The sequence below is a fragment of the Oncorhynchus gorbuscha genome, linkage group LG25 (assembly GCF_021184085.1).
Source record: "Oncorhynchus gorbuscha isolate QuinsamMale2020 ecotype Even-year linkage group LG25, OgorEven_v1.0, whole genome shotgun sequence".
Lineage (NCBI taxonomy): Eukaryota > Metazoa > Chordata > Actinopteri > Salmoniformes > Salmonidae > Oncorhynchus > Oncorhynchus gorbuscha.
In genome coordinates, this window is record NC_060197.1 from 31,536,567 (window position 1) to 31,562,873 (window position 26,307).

At 42.0% G+C, this 26,307-nt stretch overlaps 1 long non-coding RNA gene and 1 pseudogene across 1 annotated transcript; both read right to left on the reverse strand.

The window, feature by feature from the left end:
• Positions 1 to 248: 248 nt before the first annotated feature.
• On the reverse strand, positions 249 to 1,510 carry LOC124014161. Its single transcript, XR_006834973.1, has 2 exons — positions 1,258 to 1,510; positions 249 to 1,226 (listed from the first exon to the last, which is right to left on the reverse strand). It is a non-coding gene; the product is annotated as an uncharacterized LOC124014161 (long non-coding RNA).
• Positions 1,511 to 1,803: 293 nt separating this feature from the next.
• Positions 1,804 to 26,307, reverse strand: part of LOC124013631 — an 87,920-nt pseudogene continuing 63,416 nt past the window's right edge.

Here is a 26,307-nt window from a genome sequence, read left to right on the forward strand (position 1 = left end):
CATAAGACAGCCAGCCCATATACAAATGTGGTGGTAGTGAAATGGACAGACACATTTAGTTCTGTTTAAAGGTGTTTCCCCCCCCCTATTTTTCTCTTTCCGTGATTGCTCATATTGGCAACTTACAGTATTGATCATTTAGTACAATTTCACAAGTGTCCCAGAGGCAAACTATGAGGCAAGATGTCTCAAAACATCCAAGACAGGTTTTTTTGTTTTTACGGCGGTAAAGAAAACAAGAGAGCAGGCAAGGTTATAATAGCATTTAACAACCAAGAAAAATATAAAACGTCAGAAGTTGAAAGCTCATAGTAGCTATTCAAAGCAGCTACTGTAGCTTTTTAATGTGTTGTCGGAAAGAGTCACAGCGTATTTTTGTTTTGGCACTAATACGGCCATCCATAGACGAGGTCCTCAATGGGGTCCTCCTCGGGGCCTACATTTTCCAGCACCAACCCAATACAAACACGTGATGAAGTCAGGGGCAATTGGTCAAGTCATTTCATGGGTCACTACATCCTTGAACATCATAATTGAAACCTCAATAAGGGAAGGGTACCTTGAGGTTACACAATATTGTACATACGCTAAAAGAAAAAATATACATAAAAATAGACTATATATATTTTGAGAGGATAGCCCTGATAGTGCTAAAGGGGAAGAAAGGAACAGACTGACAGACATACAGACAGGCACTTTAGTGCTAATGCATAGCAGAAAGAGTTTAAAGTAAGAGACAAAAAGAAAGAGAAAAAGGGAGAATGAGAAACAGAAAAGAGGGTTGTGGCCATCTATGCCCCCTAACAAAATACTTTGCTAACTAGGCTGAAGTTAGTTAGCATGTTCCCCGCAGCTAGCAAGGCCCATGTTATCAAATCACGATGTTAGACAAGATGACTTTAGCAAGGGCTATAGTTAGCACAGCTAATGTCAGCGCCTCCGTTATCTCTATGGACACTATACTCTACCATCCTATCGCTTAACAGGCTCCTGAAACGATGGGGATAAAAAGACCTGCAACTGTCTTGAGATAATAGATGCTAACGATTGATCTGATAATTGGATTGAGTAGGATAACAATGTCATACCGATATCTGAGCTGTGATCAGCAACACTATCCATTTACCACCTAGCTAGCACAATGCTGAGGGATTTACCATCTACCTAGCACAATGCTGAGGGATTTACCATCTACCTAGCACAATGCTGAGGGATTTACCATCTACCTAGCACAATGCTGAGGGATTTACCATCTACCTAGCACAATGCTATAATAATCTGACCAACCCAGGTAGAGGAGAATGGGGTATGTTGAGTGGTTGAGCTCATCATACCCCTATTTTGAATGGCTATGTTCCAACATCCACAGGAGCCCATTTACACCACTCAGTGGTGTAAAGTACTTAAGTAAAAATTCTGTATACTGGGGTATCTGTACTTTACTATTTATATTTTTGCAGACTTTTACTTCATTACATTCCTAAATAAAATAATGTACTTGTTACTCCATACATTTTCTCTGACACCCAAAAGTACTCAAAAGTAATTACATTTGGAAACTTATCAAGAGAACATCCCTGGTCATCCATACTGCCTCTGATCTGGCGGACTCACTAAACACAAATCCTTCGTTTGTAAATGATGTCTGAGTGTGTGCCTCTGACTATCCGCCAATACATTTAAAAAACAAATTGTGCCGTCTGGTTTGCATAATATAAGGAATTTTAAATTGTTTATACTTTTACTATTGATACTTAAGTACATCTGAGCAAATCCATTTACTTTTGATAGGTAAGTATATTTAAAACCAAATACTTTGACCTTTACTCAAGTAGTATTTTACCTGGTGACTTTTATTTTTACTTCAGTCATTTTCTATTAAGGTATCTTTACTTTTACTCAAATATGACAATTGAGTACTTTTTTCACCACTGCTCAGAATGCCTGCATTCCACAACACATCACTTCATTCCAAGTGGTATGTTAATGTAGATTTTGGAACAGAGCACCTGTCTTTACCTGCAACAAGTGCCAAGTGTTTGTCTTTGTGTGTTAAATACATATTGTCCAGCGCCAGAGACAGTATTCCCGGTGAAGGGTGACTGTCTTTTTGTAAAGTATGTGGGCGGGTTGGTATGTGATATAGAATACTGCAATCTTGGATGAGAGGTATGGGCAGAGAGAGATAGAGATTTCGAGGGAGAGAGAGGGAGAGAGATAGGGAGAAATCTGTCAGTTACATGAGCTTAAAGCAATGAGCTTAAAGCAAATAGAAGCTATGCTGCCAACATCTCTCACAGTAAGACAGTAAGGCCAGCTAATTGGTATTTTTATCATCATCATCATCCTTATTATTCTTACACCTGCCACAACATAGTGCTACTTCAAACAAGCACAAATACTGAAACTTCTTCACTTCCTTAGTCAATACTAAGTTGAAGTTCTTTGTAGAATGTAGAATGTCTACAATCAAAAAATGAGGCACTTGAGCAGATATATATTTCTATATATTTTGTTTTTATACTTTGTATATTCAGCCGTCATTAGATTAAATCCTTATTTTTGATTGGTTAATTGGGTTTCCATTTAAGCTGATGATCGAAAAATATCATTGGCTCCCAGTCAGCAGTCAGTCTTCATACTCTTCTCTGATTGGCTTAGAGTCCTCCCTTCTCAGGCTAAGTGCAACCAATAGGTTTTCAGAATATCATTGGCACGCATCCCCATTGGTCATCACAACCAATAAACTGAAAGCAAAAAAATAAAAGGTTTTCCATCAGTCCTTCCAAAGTGCTTCAGAGGTGTGACCAGTGCAACCCGTCTTCCCATTGGCTGTCACACAAGGATGAGGAGGAGGAGCTTCAGGATCTCTTATTTATTTCCCATAATTCCAAGGCAAGGGCAAAGACTTCAGCATTCTGAAAACAGAGAGGAAATGGCTGGGTTAGAAGACCAGTAAACAATAGCATATGATATGAAGATTAACCAAATATTACTACATGTATCTACTGACTACCACACATTATCACAAACAGTGTTTTCAAATCTACAATAAGATATCTATGTCTGCTTGTCCACAGGGGAACATTGTGTTCCTTTAATTACATATACAGAGAAGTTCAACTGAGGGATGGAAGGGAGGAGAGTGAGACCGCACAGAGCGAGAGAGAAAGAGAGAGGAAAAGAGCGAAAACATTTTGGGGAAAGAGTGGAAAAAAAATAAGGGGAAAGAGAGGGCAACCACCACTCCAGGGTGTGTGTGTGCATGCACATATAGTTTTAGGTCAATTTACACTTTTCCCGTCATATTACACAACTAAAGCAAGTATGTCATTAAGAAAATGTCCTCATTATTGCAATAACATGGAACCATTGAGAGCTCCAAATTCACACACACACAAACTTGTCTCTGTTATGGAACCTCTTGTACGATTGATAACGCCTTCGAGGGCCGTACTGACGGACTGACAGAGGATATTGATGCTACGGAGAGGAAAAGGACTGAAAATGTACACCATAACACGACTCTCATACGTCTTCCTCTCGATTGGTTTATGTCCCTTTATTAGAGGTATCTAGCGGTCACACATGACGAGTATGTACTGTAGGTCTATAATAATAACAATAATCATGTAATTAACATCATCATTAAAGGCCAGTTTAATTTTGAGGAAACGTTGCGGGCGGGCTGGGCTGCATGATGGAAACATCAAATCAACCAAAACAGTAATGACGAATGGTGACTGATTGAGAGAAAGGAGTCCTTTGTTCCTTTTCCTAAATTTCCCAGCCCTGCTCTCTAATTGTCGATGAAAAAATGTGCCTCCTCTATATTTTTGGTGCCCCCACCGCCCCCTTCTTTCTCTTCCTGGTGCAGTGCTATATTTAGCGTCCCAGCACAGACGGTGCCAGCTAACAGCAGCAGCTAGTGCAGCTCAGCCTGAGAGAGCCACACAAACAATCAGCCACAATGGACCCAGGGAGACCGGAGGAGACAGGGCACGCATTGGTACACACACATTGGTGCAGAAGCGCTCACAAACAATTGTTTGTGTGGGCAAACACACCCACGCATTGGCACACCAACAGACACACATTGAGGACAGGGTAAATATGGATGGCACATAAGAGCATACTAAAAACACACACACATTTTTTAAATCTATCCTCATGGGGACCAAACATGTATTTCCATTCAAAATCCTATTTTCCGTAACCCACCATTTCCCAAACTCGGACCTCAGGACTCCGACGGGATGCACGTTTTGCCCTAATACTACACAGCTGATTCAAATGATTAAAGCTTGATGATTAGTTGATTTTTTGAATCAGCTGTATAGTGCTAGGGCAAAAAACAAAATGAGCGCGCCTCAGGGTCCAAAACCGAGTTTGGGAAACCCTGCCCTAACCCTAATTCTATCCTTCACCCTAATTGTAAACCTAACCCCCCCCCAAAAAACACACCAATCCATTAGGCCGGGGTCAGTGAGAATATATATCTAAATGCGAACCGTGACACACACACTAACTACTGACATCAGTGCGGTCATACGCAACCAGAAAGGAAGCACTTCCTTTTCTAAACTACTTTAATATCTCACATACACACATATCGATTTCAATCATTTCCTTGCGTCATTCTCCGTTCTGGGCTCTAATCGATGTGATGATGCCTCTGTGAGTACGCGTGACTGTTCCGCTCTGTAGGCTCTTTAACACCGAGGTCAGATGGGGCTATGATCTCAGCCAATGTGTGGCCTATAAAATGTTCCCTCTCTATATCAGTCCCTATGTCAGTCGGTCTATGTGTCTATCTGGGGCAGTCAAAGTGATGGCTCACTGGATGAAGCAGTCAATGTGATGCGTGTGTGTCTGCCTGGGGCTGTCAATGTCCGGTTCTGTGACGGCTCACTTTAGTGGCTCATTAAGGATAAGGCACCCTCTGTGCCTTTAAGTAGATTCATTTGAGTGTATTTGTGTGTCACCCTAGCATCTGTCAGTCTGTGAGTCAGTCTCCGTGATGAGGTTAGATGAATATAAGATGCAATGCCTTGTCCTGTGTGTGACACACACTAGTCTGTTGATCAGAGTTGTGTCTGTCTGTCTGCGATGGGGTTACTGGACTTAGTTTAGTTGTGTCCCTCAATAGACTGACACTGGCTGAGCACATACTGCTACTGCGCAAGTGGGCACACATCTCTCTAACACACACACACACACACACACACACACACACACACACACACACACACACACACACACACACACACACACACACACACACACACACACACACACACACACACACACACACACACACACACACACACACACACACACACACTCGCTCTCCCCTCTGACACTTGCACCGTCAATCACTTCCATGCCCCAGGAGCCACAGCTGTCAAGTTATATAACATTCTGTTTAACCAAGAGCCCATCACCATAGGAAGGCCTCTGCCAAGCAAAGAGAGGGTGTTATGAAAGCCAGTAGGGAAGAGGGGATCAGTGCAAAGAGCAGAGCGAGAGAGACCGAGAGAGTAAGGCGATCTCTCTCTCTCTCTGTGTGCGTGTGACATCTGGGAGATGTATGTGCTGTGGATCACATTAGCCGGTAATAGACGGATTTTGGCCCCAAAAAATAAATGAGTAGACGATAAATTAAAATTGCCACCGGCCAATTGCAAAACAATGCCTTTTAGCCTATTCATTGATAAAAATACCAGTCGATCTAAATACATTTGACCAGTCATGCTTCATTTGAATACTTTACTGGAATTAAATTGGCGTGTGTATTTTGTTAGTCGTTATGATTCTTATTTATCACACACGCACAGCATACAGATAGAGCCTAGTTTAAGCGCAACATCAGTCAGACAGCGCGAGAGTGGCTGCTACAGCTGCTATGGCAGCTGGAGTGAAATGTGCTTTATAAGCACAGTCATTGTGCAACAATTCTAAATGAAATCGCGAGTTAAAACATTTTGGTGGCCACAATTAAAAATCGATACTACTTCTATTTCTCAACTGGTAATTGAATGGCGAAAAGGAAGAGCGCTTCAAGTTCAACGGTAGGCAGGCTTCAGCGGGTCACACTTTACAGTGTGAGCTGGAAGCAGTATGCATTTTGAAAACATACACAGTACCAGTCAAAAGTTGGGACACACTTACTCATTCAAAGTTTATTTTACATTTTTTACTATTGTCTACATTGTAGAATAATAGTGAAGGCATCCAAACTATGAAATAACACATATGGAATCATGTAGTAACCAAAAAAGTGTTAAACAAATACAAATATTTCAGATTCTTCCAAGTAGCCACCCTTTGCCTTGATGACAGCTTTGCACACTCATTCCAGCTTCACCTGGAATGCTTTTCCAACAGTCTTGAAGGAGTTCCCACATATGCTGAGAACTTGTTGGCTGCTTGTCCTTCACTCTGCAGTCCAACTCATCCCAAACCTTCTCAGTTGTGTTGAGGTCGGGTGATTGTGGAAGCCGGGTAATCTGAAGCAGCACTCCATCACTCTCCTTCTTGGTCAATTAGCCCTTACACAGCTTGGAGGTATGTTGTGTCATTGTCTTGTTGAAAAACAAATTATAGTCCCATTAAGCGCAAACCAGATGGGAAGGTCTATCGCTGCAGAATGCTGTGGTAGCCATGCTGTTTTAAAAATATTTTTGACTTGTGTTTTTTAAATTGAATATCCGAAACATACATTACACTTGCAGTGAAGCCACTCAACAACGACATCATACCAGTCATCCAACAGACTCCCATTCAGGGCGACACACAGAAGCATCCAGGGTCAATGACCTGCTCAAGGGCACGTTGACAGATCTGCCACCAGGCCAAAAAACGTGAACCCTCCAAGATCCCCCCCAAAGTTCCCCAATAGCTGTCCCTCAACCATTCTAGACTACCCCCCCCCCCCCAAGAAGAAAAATAAAAATACAATTAATTCCATTCCCCACCCCCATGAACCCCCAATGCACCAGCAACCAAGAGAATGAACTGAAGAGAAAAAATAAAAAGACAGAAGAAAATAAAATAAAAGATTAATTAATAAATTATATATATATATATATATATAATAAATATTTAAAACAAAGGACAACTAAAATCATAACAGCAATGCTAACTGTATATGTTTGTGTGCATGTCTGGCACTATTACATGGACAGTTGAATTCGGAAGTTTACATACACCTTAGTCAAATACATTTAAACTCAGTTTTTCACAATTCATGACATTTAATCTTAGTAAAAATTCCCTGTCTTAGGTCAGGTAGGATCACCACTTTATTTTAAAAATGTGAAATGTCAGAATAATAGTAGAGAGAATGAATTATTTCAGTTTTTATTTCTTTCATCACATTCCCAGTGGGTCAGACGTTTATATACACTCAATTAGTATTTGGTAGCATTGTCTTTAAATTGTTTAACTTAGGTCAAATGTTTCAGGTAGCCTTCCACAAGCTTCCCACAGTAAGTTGGGTGAATTTTGGCCCATTCCTCCTGACAGAGCTGGTGTAATTATATGCCATTTAGCAGACGCTTTTATCCAAAGCGACTTACAGTCATGTGTGCATACATTCTACGTATGGGTGGTCCCGGGGATCGAACCCACTACCCTGGCGTTACAAGCGCCATGCTCTACCAACTGAGCTACAGAAGGACTTTGTAGGCATCCTTGCTCGCACCCGCTTTTTCAGTTCTGCCCACACATTTTCTATAGGATTGAGGTCAGGGCTTTGTGATGGCCTCTCCAATACCTTGACTTTATTGTCTTTAAGCCATTTTGCCACAACATTGGAGGTATGCTTGGGATCATTGACTATTTGGAAGACCCATTTGCAACCAAGCTTTAACTGATTTAACAAGACTGATGTCTTGAGATGTTGCTTCAATAAATCCATATAATTTTCCTGCCTCATGATGTCATTTATTTTGTGAAGTGCACCAGTTCCTCCTGCAGCAAAGCACCCCCACGACACGATGCTGCCACCTCCGTGCTTCACGGTTGGGATGGTGTTCTTCACCTTGCAAGACCCCGTTTTTCCTCCAACCTTAACAATGGTCATTATGGCCAAACAGTTCTATTTTTGTTTCATCAGACCAGAGGACATTCCTCCAAAAAGTAAATCAAATCATCAAATCAAATTTTATTTGTCACATACACATGGTTAGCAGATGTTAAATGCGAGTGTAGCGAAATGCTTGTGCTTCTAGTTCCGACAATGCAGTGATAACCAACAAGTAATCTAACTAACAATTCCAAAACTACTGTCTTATACACAGTGTAAGCGGATAAGGAACATGTACATAAGGATATATATATGAATGAGTGATGGTACAGAGCAGCATACAGTAGATGGTATCGAGTACAGTATATACATATGAGATGAGTGTGTAGACAAAGTAAACAAAGTGGCATAGTTAAAGTGGCTAGTGATACATGTGTTACATAAGGATGCAGTCGATGATGTAGAGTACAGTATATACATATGCATATGAGATGAATAATGTAGGGTAAGTAACATTATATAAGGTAGCATTGTTTAAAGTGGCTAGTGATATATTTACATCATTTCCCATCAATTCCCATTATTAAAATGGCTGGAGTTGGGTCAGTGTCAATGACAGTGTGTTGGCAGCAGCCACTCAATGTTAGTGGTGGCTGTTTAACAGTCTGATGGCCTTGAGATAGAAGCTGTTTTTCAGTCTCTCGGTCCCAGCTTTGATGCACCTGTACAGACCTCGCCTTCTGGATGATAGCGGGGTGAACAGGCAGTGGTTCGGGTGGTTGATGTCCTTGATGATCTTTATGGCCTTCCTGTAACAACGGGTGGTGTAGGTGTCCTGGAGGGCAGGTAGTTTGCCCCCGGTGATGCGTTGTGCAGTCCTCACTACCCTCTGGAGAGCCTTACGGTTGAGGGCGGAGCAGTTGCTGTACCAGGCGGTGATACAGCCCGCCAGGATGCTCTCGATTGTGCATCTGTAGAAGTTTGTGAGTGCTTTTGGTGACAAGCCGAATTTCTTCAGCCTCCTGAGGTTGAATAGGCGCTGCTGCGCCTTCTTCACGACGCTGTCAGTGTGAGTGGACCAATTCAGTTTGTCTGTGATGTGTATGCCGAGGAACTTAAAACTAGCTACCCTCTCCACTACTGTTCCATCGATGTGGATAGGGGGGTGTTCCTCCAAAAAGTACAATCTTTGTCCACATGTGCAGTTGGCTGTGTGTAGTCTGGCTTTTTTTAAGGCAGTTTTTTGCAGTGGCTTCTTCCTTGCTCAGCGGCCTTTCAGGTTATGTCGCTATAGGACTCGTTTTACTGTGGATATAGATACTTTTGTACCGGTTTCTTCCAGCATCTTCACAAGGTCCTTTGCTGTTGTTCTGGGATTGATTTGCACTTTTCGAACCAAAGTACGTTCATTTCTAGGAGACAGAACACGTCCCCTTCCTGAGCGGTATGACGGCTGCGTGGTCCCATGGTGTTTATACTTGCGTTCTATTGTTTGTTCAGATAAACATGGTACCTACAGGCGTTTGAAAAATGGCCCCAAGGATGAAGCAGACTTGATTTTTGCCAATTTCTTTAGATCTTCCCATGATGTCAAGCAGAGTCACTGAGTTTGAAGGTAGGCCTTGAAATACATCCACAGGTACACCTCCAATTGACTCAAATTATGTCAATTAGCCTATCAGAAGCTTCTAAAGCCATGACATAATTTTCTGGAATTTTCCAAGCTGTTTAAAGGCACAGTCAACTTAGTGTTTGTAAACTTCTGACCCACTGGAAATGTGATACAGTGATTTATAAGTGAAATAATCTGTCTGTAAACAATTGTTGGAAAAATGACTTGTCATGCACAAAGTAGATGTCCTAACCGACTTGCCCAAACTATAGTTTGTTAACAAGACATTTGTGGAGTGGTTGAAAAACGAGTTTTAAAGACTCCAACCTAACTGTATGTAAACTTCTGACTACAACTGTATATTATACTGGAAAAATTCAGTTAAATTATTTTGTCTTAGCAAAAAATAAGTTGTCTTCCAGTAAACTTTGATTAAATTTCCAATATCCCATCCTCATGCAAAATCTATGAGTTATGTGAATGCGAATTAGATGATGATCCGATCGCATTCTGTCTCCTATTAAAACTTTTTTAAACCTTTGATGCAAGAGAGAAAGAGACAAGAAAGTAGTCAAGATGACTAGCTTGATTAAGTCTCCTCCATTTATATCTCACTAGGTCAGGGTTTATTGGTCTCCAAATATCCACTATTTCGAATGTGTCCATAATATGTGTGATTTCCTTAAGGGCTCGGTGATGATAGTTTGTAGAGTGATTACCTTTACAGTCCATTGAGGTACTTAACACAATGTTATAGTCTCCTACCATAATGATTTGATCATTTGTTGCCTGTAAGTTCAATGAATTGGTATACATTTTTTAATTCTAAATAAATTACTGAAGATGTCACCAGCAAAGCACCCCCACACCATTACACCCCCTCCATACTTCACGTTGGGAACCACACACGCGGAGATCATCCGTTTACCTACTCTGCATCTCACAAAGCCACAGCGGTTGAACCAAAAATCTCAAATTTGGATTCATCAGACCAAAAGGACAGATTTCCACTGGTCTAATGTCCATTGTTCATGTTTCTTGGCCCAAGCAAGTCTCTTCTTCTTTTTGGTGTCCTTTAGTAGTGGTTTCTTTACAACAATTCGACAATGAAGGCCTGATTCACGTAGTCTCCTCTGAACAGTTTATGATGAGATGTGTCTGTTACTTGAACTCTGTGAAGCATTTATTAGGGCTGCAATCGGAGGTGCAGTCAACTCTAATGAACATATCCTCTGCAGAAGAGGTAACTCTGGGTCTTCCTTTCCTGTGGCGGTCCTCATGACAGCCAGTTTCACCATAGCGCTTGATGATTTTAAAGACTGCTCTTAAAGAAACTTTCAAAGTTCTTTACTTTTTCCAGATTGACCTCCATGTCTTAAATCAAGGGTTCTTAAACTTTTTCAGCCTGGGACCCAAATGAGAAATTGTGTTTTTCTGGGACCCAAGCTTAGGAAAATATGCAACTATACATAAATATCGGTACATTTCATTGCCCTTATGCCTAAAACAAATGCAATATAGACAAAAACAAACAATGAAATTAAATATCTTTTTAAATATGTATTCATGGTTATTTTCCCCTATTAAAAACACTCTTACATACCTGTCTAGGTTGGAACTGTTGCTGTTAAAATACAACAAATCATTTTCATTCTGAACTGGAATAAACGGATTGATCACATCACACAGACAAATAACAGAACACACACACAGGCTTTTTGATAGGGTTGCAGTAAGTAACAGTAAAGATGAACAAATGATCAGGCCTACTGTACATCTTATTGTAGAAATTATTGTTGAAGGAAAGTCTAGGTTGGAACTGTTGCCGTTAAAATACAATACATATGTTTTTATTCTGAACTGGAATAAACTGAATGATCACATCTGTAGACCAGAAAACACACACACAGTCCTAAGGAGAGCAGGTCTATTCTGGGCTCTGTTTTTGACAGTACAACATTGAGGTCATGCTCAGCCTTGAAACTGTTTCTGTACTTGTTCTTTAAGTATGTCAGAGTTAAGAACCCTGACTCGCATAGGTATGTGGTGCCAAACTGGACCAGAACATCTACTGCTTTCTCAACGAGACAGGAGACTGCTTCCTGCTGTAGATGAGCAACCCGGAACTGTGTGAGTGTGTTTGCCTCAAAAAGCATCTTGCTTCAATTAGTTTATTCCAGTTAAGAATAACAATTATTATTGTATTTTAACAGCAACAGTTCCAACCTAGACTCGTTTTCAACAATAATTTAATCTTCATCTGTACTGTTACTTAGGGTTGCACTATCAGTAGCTAGCTCGCTTTGGCAAATGTTAGCTATTAGCTGTGTACAAGGCCAGGGGATTGTTTGAAAGAGAAACTCACATCTACTACTACGAGAGTTAGTACGCCCTTATTACTGCTTATCATCACATGCTATCAAATGACAACAATGCCTTGCTAGCTGACTTACTTTTCCACTGTCGAAGCACTGTTTCCTGAAACATTCTGCCCTGTTCTGAAAGAACTCCCTGGGTTTACCATCATGCTGTGGATGTTTGGTCAGGATGTGTCGTTGTATTAATTTGTTCGTTATGAGAGTCTCATTACTAAGCACTTCCACACACAAAACACTTTGTGGGCGCTCCTCCTTCTAAGTTCGTATGAAAGAGAGAGAAACTCATCGCTGTATGTGCGTTTCATGACAATGCGGTCAGAACTTGTGGCTAGCATGAGTCCATTGGATGACAACAGTGAATGATGGCGAGTGGGAATGACAAGTCAGTGGCTGACAGCGCGTCATCTCCTGCCTGAACGACAGCGCTGCAGCGTGTGTCGCGGAGTGATCTTCAAGAAAACTGAAAGATCCGGTAAACCGCGAAGAACGCGGGCATCTCCCTCTCACACTCGCGCAGCTGCCAAACTGAGCAGAGACTGCTGCTTATTAATAAACAGGTAGCGCACTGAACAGAGCGCAGATGCACTTGGCCAAATCAATTCCAGTAATTCATCTAACAATTATAAAATGTACACTGACACGTCACGACCCACCATTAACAGGTCCGCGACGACCAATACTTTAAGAAAGGCGCTCTTAAAGTAATGGACTGTTGTTTCTCTTTGCTCATTTCGAGCTGTTCTTGCCATAATATGGACTTGGTATTTTACCAAATAGGGCTATCTTCTGTATACCACCCCTACCATGTCACAACACAACTGATTCGTTCAAACGCATTAAGGAAATACATTCCATAAATGTTTTTTTTGTGTATATATGGTGACTGTTTAGTGCCAAAAATACAGGGTTAAATATACGTTAACAACAACAACAACAACAAAAAACATTTAGGACAGACACTTCAGAAAAAAAAAATCCTTTAGATTTTTTGGGGGGGACTATCTGTTGTTCCATGTAGTGAACATGTTAATAACTATGTTTGTATGGGCTAATAGCAGTAAGGCCAAAACATATTTTCATCAAATATATATATTTTTTAATACTTCAAAATAAAATAGTAAAATGGTATGACTTAAAATTAAATAAAGAAAATCCATATACAGTGCATTCAAAAAGTATCAAAAGTATTCAGACCCCTGGACTTTTTCCACATTTTGTTACGTTTCAACCAATCTATACAAAATTCTCCATAATAGCAAAGCGAAAACAGGTTATTAAATCGTTTGTATAAAATGTATAATGTATAAACAAAACTAAACATAAATACAGATATTTACATAAGTATTCAAACCCTTTGCAATGACTCAAAATTGAGCTCAGGTGCATCCAGTTCCCATTGATCATCCTTAGTGGTAAATTCAATTGATTGCACATGATTTGGAAAGGCACACACCTGTCTATATCAGGTCCCACAGTTGACAGTGCATGTCAGAGAAAAAAACAAAACAAGCCATGAGACCAAAGGAATTGTTCGTAGAGCTCTGAGACAAGATTGTGTGGAGGCATAGATCTGGGGAAGGGTACAAAAACATTTCTGCAGGATTTTAGATCCACAAGAACACAGCCGCCTCCATCATTCTTCAATGGTAGAAGATTGGAATCACCAAGACTCTTCCTAGAGCTGGCCGCCTGGCCTAACTGAGCAATCCTGAGAGAAGGGCCTTGGTCAGGGAGGTGACCAAGAACCCGATGGTCACTCTGACAAAGCTTCAGAGTTCCTCTGTAGAGATGGGAGAACCTTCAAGAAGGACAACCATCTCTGCAGCACTCCACCAATCAGGCCTTTGTGGTAGAGTGGCAAGACGGAAGCCACTCCTCAGTAAAAGGCACATGACAGGCCACTTGGAGTTAAAGGACTCTCAGCCCATGACAAACAAGATTCTCTGGTCTGATGAAACCAAGATTGAACTCTTTGGCCTGAATGCCAAGCATCACGTCTGGAGGAAACCTGGCACCACCCCTACGGTGAAGCATAGTGGTGGCAGCATCATGCTGTGGGGATGTTTTTCAGCATCAGGGACTGCGAGACCAGTCAGGATCGAGGGAAAGGTGAATGGAGCAAAGCACAGAGAGATCCTTGGTGAAAACCTGCTCAGTGTTCAGGACCTCAGAATGTGACGAAGGTTCACCTTCCAGCAGGACAACAACGCTAAGCACACAGTCAATACAACGCAGTAGTGGCTTCGGTACAAGTCTCTGAATGACCTTGAGTGGCTCAGCCAGAGCCTGGACTAGAACCTGATCTAACATATCTGGACAGACCTGAAAATATCTGTGCCTCGACACTCCCCATCCAACCTGGCAGAGCTTGAGAGGATCTGCAGAGAAGAATGGGAGAAACTTGTAACGTCATACCCAAGAAGACTCAAGGCTGTAATCGCTGCCAAAGGTGCTTCAACAGTCAAGGGTCCGAATACTTATGTAAATATGACATTTCAGTATTCTATTTTTTAAATTTTTTTAATCTGCTAAATTTCTAAAAACCTGTTTTCGCTTTGTCTTTATGGGGTAGTGTGTGTGGATCCATTTTAGAGTAAGACTAACCTAAGAAAATGTGGATAAAGTCAAGGGGTCTGAATACTTTCCAATGCACTGTAGCTTAGTAGAGCCCCCCTCCCCTCCCCTGCTTAGACAGGGCCTGTTTTGTGCCAAAAAATATGCGGTTAAATACATGCACAAAAAATAAATAACAAATGCTTCCTAATCTTTCTTATATCTCTCCGATATAGGACAGACTCTTCAGAACAAACTTCCTTTTGATTTCTGTTGTTCAATGTAGTGAATCGGTGCCACTTTTGTTTGTTTTTGGACAATAATTCCCACCTCCAGGTTAGATGGACGTCATACTGTATTTGTAGGCCTTTCGTAGGCCTAATATATGGATCGGGCGTGTTTTCATTGATCTGTTTGTCAGTGTCAGCAGAGTAGGGTACCCTGTCATTTTTGTTATATTAAGAAAGACTCTGCTAATGTCTCCAGTCATATAAAGTGTAGTAGAATTGCATGAAATGCATTTATAAAAAAAGGTCAAAATTGTCCTGTGCAACGGAAGGAAAATGAATTTAGTCTATTCGATATAGCCTAGGCCTACTTTAAGCCACTACGTTCTGCATCGAACAGTCTTTTTTTGCAAACAGTGATTGTGTTAAACTATATTATTATCCTAAATCATGACTATCCAATCTAATCATCAACTTAGAAATAAGTTAGGCTATTTTACATAAGTCTGCAAATGAGAGGATGCAAGGAATGCTTTACCATAAAGGTGCATTTTATTATGGTGAAAATTTGCTTTCCCAAGCTTGAAACTCATGCGCCGCGCCGCCTATGTTAGAATAACTGCCCACATTTACTTTTCCTCAGCCAATGAGATGAGTAACAAACAGCAAAAATCACTAGCCTACGTCAATTTACTATCCCCCATAGTAGAAAAGTTGACCTATTCTATTGGTCAGCTTGTTGTTCTGTGCGGAAAGAAATAGCCTATTCCAGACAGACTCTGGTACAGTTGTGGGACGACAGATAACCAATTCATACAACAAGTAGGCCTAGGCTACATCACCCAAAAACTTTAAATGGCAACGAGGCTCATGCAACAGATCAGAACGTTTAGCATAAAATCTTGATCAACTATTATTTCTTTACATTATAACCACAGCAATGCACACAAGGCAGTAGGCTACGCGCGAATGTTCGTTCCATAATGCAAATTAGCTTTAGATAACTGTGTTGTAGGGCATGAGCTCAGGGCTCAAGTATGCTTTACATATTCCCTTTGTTCAACAGTTTGAACATAAATCATACAGTGATTTAATTTATCCACAGAAATTGAAATTATAGGAGGGAACATTCTGCTAAATAATTATATATAACACCCACGCACCCCCCCAACCAGCCCATTTGCTGACTCAGCCCCTCTTCCTCCCCTCTCTGTTCCGTCGCTCTACCAGTTCTGCCACTTTTCTGCCAAAGTGTTCTGAGAAAGCTCCAGAATAAACACTGTTCAGTTCAGAGAGGTGATTTACTACCATAAAGGAGAGGCAAGGCAGCACGGGCTCTAGCCCTCCGGCAACTCTGCTGTAGTTCTTCCTAATACCCTTCCCAGAAAAAGCTGTACTTCATTCACCCTTCTGAAGTAGAACACAAGACGAGATAGCCTATACGCCTCCTCTGTTGCTAACATTCAATGCTATTCTGCACCGTTTAGGGGTGGAATCGCTCTATGTCGAGTAAATAAGGTTTTGGTTCTCGAGTCCAGACACTGATCTTGGGTCAGTTTTGTGTGTACTCGCAGAGTGGTTAAGGTTAGAGGTTAGGGGAGGGTAAAAAAAAAACCTTGCATCTCAAAGGCAATTTCACATCCCCTGTTTCTTTGTTTCACTTGATATGCATTTTGCAAAGTCAGATGTTTTGGCTACTACTCTAGAAGCCCAAAAGGATTGATTGACAAACTTTTGGGGAAATTTCGACAAAGAGAGAACAAAACTGCTGACCAAGCTTTATTATTAAGAAACATTGTCCCATGACTTAGGAGGGAGAAACGTGTGTGTGTGTGTGTGTGTCACTGTGTCCATGTCGCCAGTCCATACCCCCATCCTGAGATCTCCTGGTAAATTGTGTAATCATTAATAGAGTTGTAAGTGGTGTCCCATCAATCCAGTCCCCCTCCCAGTCCGTCCTCCAAACCCTTCCCTCCTTCCTCCCCCTGAGGCGTTTAGAGTTACCATGTGTAACCTTAGCACCTTTATTCAGATAAGCGTGCTTCTGTGAAGCAGGACGCACGGGGACAGACTGTCTGCGTGTGTTTGTGTGAGAATATCTAAGAGTAAGAGTTTGTGAACGTGTATGTGTGTATGTGGACGAGTGTGTGTGTGTGTGTGGGTGACAGGCACGCATAGCCCAACATGGCACCGCAAATTTTATGTATGAGCATGGGGAATGCTGGGCGATCCAGTAGGGTCCCTTCCCTCCTTCCCTTTTCACCACCAGTGGAAAAAGAAAGAGAAGCCAGACAGAATCTTCTTCTTCTTTCCTAGACCCCTCACTATCCTCCCTCCCTCCATCTCTCTCTCATTCCATCACTCCCTCTCATGGACGTAGGTTGGTAGATTTACAGTGTGGGTTTTTGCTCTCCTCATCCTAATAAAATGTTATTTTTTAGAGTTCTGTGGTGAAAAGATAACCTGGTCTGAACAGCATAGACAAGGCAGAGACTGAACACTGTATGGGGCTGTGTGTGTGTGTGTGTGTGTGTGTGTGTGTGTGTGTGTGTGTGTGTGTGTGTGTGTGTGTGTGTGTGTGTGTGTGTGTGTGTGTGTGTGTGTGTGTGTGTGTGTGTGTGTGTGTGTGTGTGTGTGTGTGTGTGTGTGTATGTGCTGAGGAGGTAGTGTTGCTGGTTAAATATATAATACATCAATTATATATATGGCATTTAGCAGATGCTTTTATCCAAAGTGACTTACAGTCAAGCATTCAGAAATGTTTTACGTATGGGTGGAAATAGGTCTGAGAGTGTGCGTGTGTGCGTGTGCGTGTGCGTGCGTGTGTGTGTGTGTGTGTGTAAGGGAGAGCAGTAGGATCCAGTGGTCATGCTGGACAGCAAGGTAACAGAAGCTGTCTGTGGTGAAAGCTAGTCATAAAGCATGTCACTGCACCGCTGCTGTTTTTAACCATCCCAGGAGGTTATGCCCCCAACACACACACACGTTTCACAGACCACACACACACAAAACACACAACATTCTCCCTTTACAAAACACACACAATCTCAACCAACAACACTCAACAACACAAACACACAGTCATGCATAATGCAAATGTTGCCACTCTGCCCGACTCCTGGGTGCACAGTCACCACAGTCACCACTACATATGTAAATTAGCCCTGACATGACGCACAGCAGTGGCGCTTGACGTGTGTTTTGGTTCGTAATATGATTTATATGAATTTGTACTCTAAAATCCTTTTCAGTTTATCTGCAGTTGACCTCACTACGAAAACATGTGATCACTCCATGACCACACACACGCCTAACCTCGCCACTCCAGCCCACTAGGCTAAGTAAAGGAAACATGTATATGAAATGAAAAAAAGAACGACAAAGCCAGGGAGGGCACGTGGGTTCCTGATCTGTCATCCCTCGCTCCACTCATTTGTTGACGTAAGACAGTCCCACACACACACACACACACACACACACACACACACACACACACACACACACACACACACACACACACACACACACACACACACACACACACACACACACACACACACACACACACACACACACACACACACACACACACACACACACAGCCAGTGTTAATGGGGAGGGGGGTATAGTGCCCATTTCCTCCCCATCCCTGGAGTGTGAGTCAATCCTTTTATAAGGCCTAATGCACCGAAGATTAGGTCCTACATGCTTCGGTGGGGAGAACATTGTGCGACGGATGCTAATTACTGATGCTGGCTCACTGAGCATCACAAACCGAATGGGAAGGGATGGGACGTTTTCAAAATGGTAGAGAGACAGATGTACATAATTGACAAACACACATATTAAAGCAGTACACATACCAATAAAGATAGGCTTAAGCACCGCAGAGATGCAGACACAGAAGCACACAAATACACGCTTTCAGCTACACACACACACTATCCTCTGTGGCATTTCCGTGACAACATATTGAGTCACACACAAAATACAGCCTCCACGAGTGACACACTCCTCAGAGTGTCCATGACTTTTCTGCAGGAGACCTTTATTTCTGGTTCAGTGGCAGAAACCTTGAAGGTTAACGACCATTTCCAGGCAGCATAATGGGGGACAGAACAAACATCTTCACTCTCGCTGTCCATTACCTCTGCCTGCCCTCGCTGACACATTGGTGACATCATTCAACCATCTCTAGTTGGAGCACACATTGTTCTCCTCTCTACATGATTTAACCAGTCTTTGCCCTGAGGGGCCTGGGGGGGGGGTCTCAGAGTGTGTGTGTGTGTGAGAGAGAGAGAATCAGTGTGTACGCCGAGATCTACACAAAGATAGGCCTGTGTGTGTGTATGTGCAGTCAGTGAGTCGTCCTCAAATCCAATATCACTAACCTGACCCTTCAACTCAGTCTAACACCACATCCCCTCTCTCTCACACCCTGGGTTGATCCTCTACATGCACTATAACCCCTGACCCCTACGTGCCCTTTACACTTCTATCTCTCCCACCGACCCATGAGACCCTCTGCCTCAGCATTGACCCCAGCCTGTGACACACACACACACACACAAGTCTCCCCTCCCTGCGTGAGAACTTCTCATTATCATTAGCAGTGTTGTCAAATGCCCACCGGTGCTAAGCTCTTTACAGACAAATCCAGTGAGAGAGAGGCCGGGCTAGGGACGGTAACTCCTAGAACACTGGGGTTAGCAGCAGCACTGATGACAACAGTTACTCAACACCGGGAGAAAAGGAGGAGTAAGCGAAGTAGGTGTTGCAAAACTGAAGGGGAAAAGGGAGCCGTCTTCATTGACTTGGCCAAGGCTTTCGACTCTGTCAATCACTGCATTCTTATCGGCAGACTCAATAGCCTTGGCTTCAGTGTGTTAGCCAGAGTTCAGTGTGTCAAATCGGAGGGCCTGTTGTTCAGACCTCTGGCACACTCTATGGGGGTGCCACAGGGTTCAATTCTCGGGCCGACTCTTTTCTCTGTATATATCAATGATGGTGCTCTGGCTGCTGGTGATTCTCTGATCCACCTCTATGCAGACGACACCATTCTGTATACATCTGGCCCTTCTTTGGAAACTCTGCTAACAAACTTCCAAACGAGCTTCAACGCCATACAACACTCTTTCCGTGGCCTCCAACTGCTTTTAAATGCTAGTAAAACTAAGTGCATGCTCTTCAACCGATTGCTGCACGCACCCTCCCGCCCGACGAGCATCACTACTCTGGACGGTTCTGACCTAGAATATGTGGACAACTACAAATAGGTGTCTGATTAGACTGTAAACTCTCCTTCCAGACTCGCATTAAGCATCTCCAATCCAAAATTAAATCCAGAATCGGCTTCCTATTTCGCAACAAAGCCCGTAGCACGCACCCCAGCAGGTATATTGCACTGGTCATCCCCAAAGCCAAAACTCTTCCTTTTGGCCGCCTTTCCTTCCAGTTCTCTGCTTCCAATGACTGGAAGCAGGAAGCTGGAATCTCATATCTCCCTCACTAACTTCAAGCATCAGATGTCAGAGCAGTTTACCGATCACTGTACCTGTAAACAGCAAATCTGTAAATAGCACACAGACTACCTCATCCCCACATTATTATTTACACTCTTGCTCTTTTGCACCCCAGTGTCTCTACTTGCACATTTATCATCTGCACATCTATCACTCCAGTATTAATGCAAATTGTAATTATTTTAGCCGCTGGGGCCTATTTATTGCCTACCTCCCTACTCTTCTAGATTTGCACACACTGTACATAGATTTTTCTATTGTGTTATTGACTGTACGTTTGTTTATGTGTAACTCTGTGTTGTTGTTTTTGTCACACTGCTTTGCTTTATCTTGGCAAGGTCGCAGTTGTAAATGAGAACTTGTTCTCAACTGGCCTATAAAGGTGAAATAAAAAAAAAAATAAAAAGAGAGGAGATAAAGAGAGAAGGCAACGAAGAGAACGCGTTCAACGGAGAAAGAGAGAGATTGATTAGAGCAAGAGGAGAGGATGCAAAAACAGAGAGAGTGGTAGAGAAGAGGGAGAGAATGCAAGAAAGCCGGAGCATAGATGAAACAAACAAACAAAATGCAAAAACAAAGAGGGTGAAAAAGAAAGACAGGAAATGCCTGAAAGAGGGTGTGTGTTATTGAGAGTGTATAGAGAAGTGCTCCCATGGACTCAATGACCCCCTGAGCCTGTACTACGAGCACACACACACACACACACACACACACACACACACACACACACACACACACACACACACACACACACACACACACACACACACACACACACACACACACACACACACACACACACACACACACACACACACACAAAATCCCACAGCAGACAATCAATGCTCTGTACTACTGTAAAACTGTTCCAAAGTTCCTGGCAGGCAGCCACAACCATCAAGGAACTATATACTGTACTAGTATACACACACAACCGGCGGAACTCCTTAATCCACAGAACATGATAAGAAGAAAAGAAGAGAGAGGGAGGGAGAAAGAGGGAGAGTAAAAGTGGTGAGAGAGGAAGAGAAAAGGGGAGAGTGTGTGGGTGTACTGCCAAGAAAGTAGACTTGAGGCTGGCGGAGGACTTTGAGCATTAGGTGAGAGGCTTTTCGCCGATCTCTTTTTCCTGTGATTTGATTGGCTTCCAGATCAGTCTGAGCCTTTCTTATTGAGGAGCCCCAAACACGTGTGTGACTGTACTGTGTATATAAACACAGCAACCAGAGAGCGTATTACCATCCAACAACTTTGATTTGAGTAACACACACACTCTTTCTCCCTCTTGTCTTGGGCATGGTCCGGTGCCCCATTGACTGGTTTGACTGCCAAGTGACATGTTGCCATAACACTGTGTGTGTGTTCCCCAGTGCATTTGAATAAAGCAGAAGAGCAGTCAAAACATGACTAGCCTACTGAGTCATTATACCTCCTCATTAGAATCAACCAGACTGGCAGACAGTGTGAGAACGAGTGAGTGTGTGTGTGTGTGTGTGTGTGTGTGTGTGTGTGTGTGTGTGTGTGTGTGTGTGTGTGTGTGTGTGTGTGTGTGTGTGTGTGTGTGTGTGTGTGTGTGTGTGTGTGTGTGTGTGTGTGTGTGTGTGTGTGTGTGTGTGATTACATTTATATATTTGAAATATGTATTTAAATGATTTCTCAGTATTTTGTCATTTGTATTACATTACACTGAACTACACACTTAGAAATTATTTTGTTACTACAGCTGTATTTTGTATTTTCTAAATACAAAAACACTTTTCTATACCATTTTTTATATGAGGTCCACCATTTTGTGGCCCCCTTTCACCCTACATTGGTATCAGAAGTCTGATGGCACTGTGGTGTGATAAGAGTGTCTGCTAAATTAGGCCAGTCGTGTGAGAAATTTGTCATCATGCAAGCGGTCAGACAAGTGAAATGATGGTCCATAAAGAAAACGTTAAGCTCGTCTCTCAATTTTAAAAAAAACTTGTCAATACTTTGCACCTTGATAACAAGCGCACTTCTGTATGTTGTAAAAGCGTTACATGATCGCTGCCCATATCATTGCATAATGCAGAAAATGCACGAGAGTTCAGGGGCCTTGCTTTAACAAAGTTGACTATTTTCACTGTAGTGTCCAAAACATCTTTCAAGTGGTCAGGTATTCAAATCAAAAAATGGAATCAAACTTTATTTGATACATACGTCTAATACAACAAGTGTAGACTTTACCGTGAAATGCTGACTTACAAGCCCTTAACCAACAGTGTAGACTTTACCATGAAATGCTGACTTACAAGCCCTTAACCAACAGTGTAGACTTTACCGTGAAATGCTGACTTACAAGCCCTTAACCAACAGTGTAGACTTTACCGTGAAATGCTTACTTACAAGCCCTTAATAACCAACAGTGTAGACTTCACCATGAAATGCTTACTTACAAGCCCTTAACCAACAGTGTAGACTTTACCGTGAAATGCTTACTTACAAGCCCTTAACCAACAGTGTAGACTTTACCGTGAAATGCTTACTTACAAGCCCTTAACCAACAGTGTAGACTTTACTGTGAAATGCTTACTTACAAGCCCTTAACCGACAGTGTAGACTTTACCGTGAAATGCTTACTTACAAGCCCTTAACCAACAGTGTAGACTTTACTGTGAAATGCTTACTTACAAGCCCTTAACCGACAGTGTAGACTTTACTGTGAAATGCTTACTTACAAGCCCTTAACCAACAGTGTAGACTTTACCGTGAAATGCTTACTTACAAGCCCTTAACCAACAGTGTAGACTTTACCGTGAAATGCTGACTTACAAGCCCTTAACCAACAGTGTAGACTTTACCGTGAAATGCTTACTTACAAGCCCTTAACCAACAGTGTAGACTTTACCGTGAAATGCTTACTTACAAGCCCTTAACCAACAGTGTAGACTTTACCGTGAAATGTTTACTTACAAGCCCTTAACCAACAGTGTAGACTTTACCGTGAAATGCTTACTTACAAGCCCTTAACCAACAGTGTAGACTTTACCGTGAAATGCTTACTTACAAGCCCTTAACCGACAGTGTAGACTTTACCATGAAATGCTTACTTACAAGCCCTTAACCAACAGTGTAGACTTTACCGTGAAATACTTACTTACAAGCCCTTAACCAACAGTGTAGACTTTACCGTGAAATGCTTACTTACAAGCCCTTAACCAACAGTGTAGACTTTACCGTGAAATGCTTACTTACAAGCCCTTAACCAACAGTGTAGACTTTACCGTGAAATGCTTACTTACAAGCCCTTAACCAACAGTGTAGACTTTACCGTGAAATGCTTACTTACAAGCCCTTAACCGACAGTGTAGACTTTACCGTGAAATGCTTACTTACAAGCCCTTAACCAACAGTGTAGACTTTACCGTGAAATGCTTACTTACAAGCCCTTAACCGACAGTGTAGACTTTACCGTGAAATGCTTACTTACAAGCCCTTAACCAACAGTGTAGACTTTACCGTGAAATGCTTACTTACAAGCCCTTAACCGACAGTGTAGACTTTACCATGAAATGCTTACTTACAAGCCCTTAACCAACAGTGTAGACTTTACCGTGAAATGCTTACTTACAAGCCCTTAACCAACAGTGTAGACTTTACCGTGAAATGCTTACTTACAAGCCCTTAACCAACAGTGTAGACTTTACCGTGAAATGCTTACTTACAAGCCCTTAACCGACAGTGTAGACTTTACCATGAAATGCTTACTTACAAGCCCTTAACCAACAGTGTAGACTTCACCATGAAATGCTTACTTACAAGCCCTTAACCGACAGTGTAGACTTTACCGTGAAATGCTGACTTACAAGCCCTTAACCAACAGTGTAGACTTTACCGTGAAATGCTTACTGACAAGCCCTTAACCAACAGTGTAGACTTTACTGTGAAATGCTTACTTACAAGCCCTTAACCAACAGTGTAGACTTTACTGTGAAATGCTTACTTACAAGCCCTTAACCAACAGTGTAGACTTTACCGTGAAATGCTGACTTACAAGCCCTTAACCGACAGTGTAGACTTTACTGTGAAATGCTTACTTACAAGCCCTTAACCAACAGTGTAGACTTTACTGTGAAATGCTTACTTACAAGCCCTTAACCAACAGTGTAGACTTTACTGTGAAATGCTTACTTACAAGCCCTTAACCGACAGTGTAGACTTTACCGTGAAATGCTGACTTACAAGCCCTTAACCAACAGTGTAGACTTTACCGTGAAATGCTGACTTACAAGCCCTTAACCAACAGTGTAGACTTTACCGTGAAATGCTGACTTACAAGCCCTTAACCAACAGTGTAGACTTTACCGTGAAATGCTTACTTACAAGCCCTTAACCGACAGTGTAGACTTTACTGTGAAATGCTTACTTACAAGCCCTTAACCAACAGTGTAGACTTTACCGTGAAATGCTTACTTACAAGCCCTTAACCAACAGTGTAGACTTTACCGTGAAATGCTTACTTACAAGCCCTTAACCAACAGTGTAGACTTTACTGTGAAATGCTTACTTACAAGCCCTTAACCAACAGTGTAGACTTTACCGTGAAATGCTGACTTACAAGCCCTTAACCAACAGTGTAGACTTTACCGTGAAATGCTGACTTACAAGCCCTTAACCAACAGTGTAGACTTTACCGTGAAATGCTTACTTACAAGCCCTTAACCAACAGTGTAGACTTTACCGTGAAATGCTGACTTACAAGCCCTTAACCAACAGTGTAGACTTTACTGTGAAATGCTGACTTACAAGCCCTTAACCAACAGTGTAGACTTTACTGTGAAATGCTTACTTACAAGCCCTTAATAACCAACAGTGTAGACTTCACCATGAAATGCTTACTTACAAGCCCTTAACCAACAGTGTAGACTTTACCGTGAAATGCTTACTTACAAGCCCTTAACCAACAGTGTAGACTTTACCGTGAAATGCTTACTTACAAGCCCTTAATAACCAACAGTGTAGACTTCACCATGAAATGCTTACTTACAAGCCCTTAATAACCAACAGTGTAGACTTCACCATGAAATGCTGACTTACAAGCCCTTAACCAACAGTGTAGACTTTACTGTGAAATGCTTACTTACAAGCCCTTAATAACCAACAGTGTAGACTTTACTGTGAAATGCTTACTTACAAGCCCTTAATAACCAACAGTGTAGACTTCACCATGAAATGCTGACTTACAAGCCCTTAACCAACAGTGTAGACTTCACCATGAAATGCTGACTTACAAGCCCTTAACCAACAGTGTAGACTTCACCATGAAATGCTTACTTACAAGCCCTTAACCAACAGTGTAGACTTTACCGTGAAATGCTTACTTACAAGCCCTTAACCAACAGTGTAGACTTCACCGTGAAATGCTGACTTACAAGCCCTTAACCAACAGTGTAGACTTCACCATGAAATGCTGACTTACAAGCCCTTAACCAACAGTGTAGACTTCACCATGAAATGCTGACTTACAAGCCCTTAACCAACAGTGTAGACTTCACCATGAAATGCTGACTTACAAGCCCTTAACCAACAGTGTAGACTTCACCATGAAATGCTGACTTACAAGCCCTTAACCAACAGTGTAGACTTCACCATGAAATGCTGACTTACAAGCCCTTAACCAACAGTGTAGACTTCACCATGAAATGCTGACTGACAAGCCCTTAACCAACAGTGTAGACTTCACCATGAAATGCTTACTGACAAGCCCTTAACCAACAGTGTAGACTTCACCATGAAATGCTTACTGACAAGCCCTTAACCAACAGTGTAGACTTTACCGTGAAATGCTTACTTACAAGCCCTTAACCAACAGTGTAGACTTCACCATGAAATGCTTACTGACAAGCCCTTAACCAACAGTGTAGACTTTACTGTGAAATGCTTACTTACAAGCCCTTAACCAACAGTGTAGACTTTACCGTGAAATGCTTACTTACAAGCCCTTAACCAACAGTGTAGA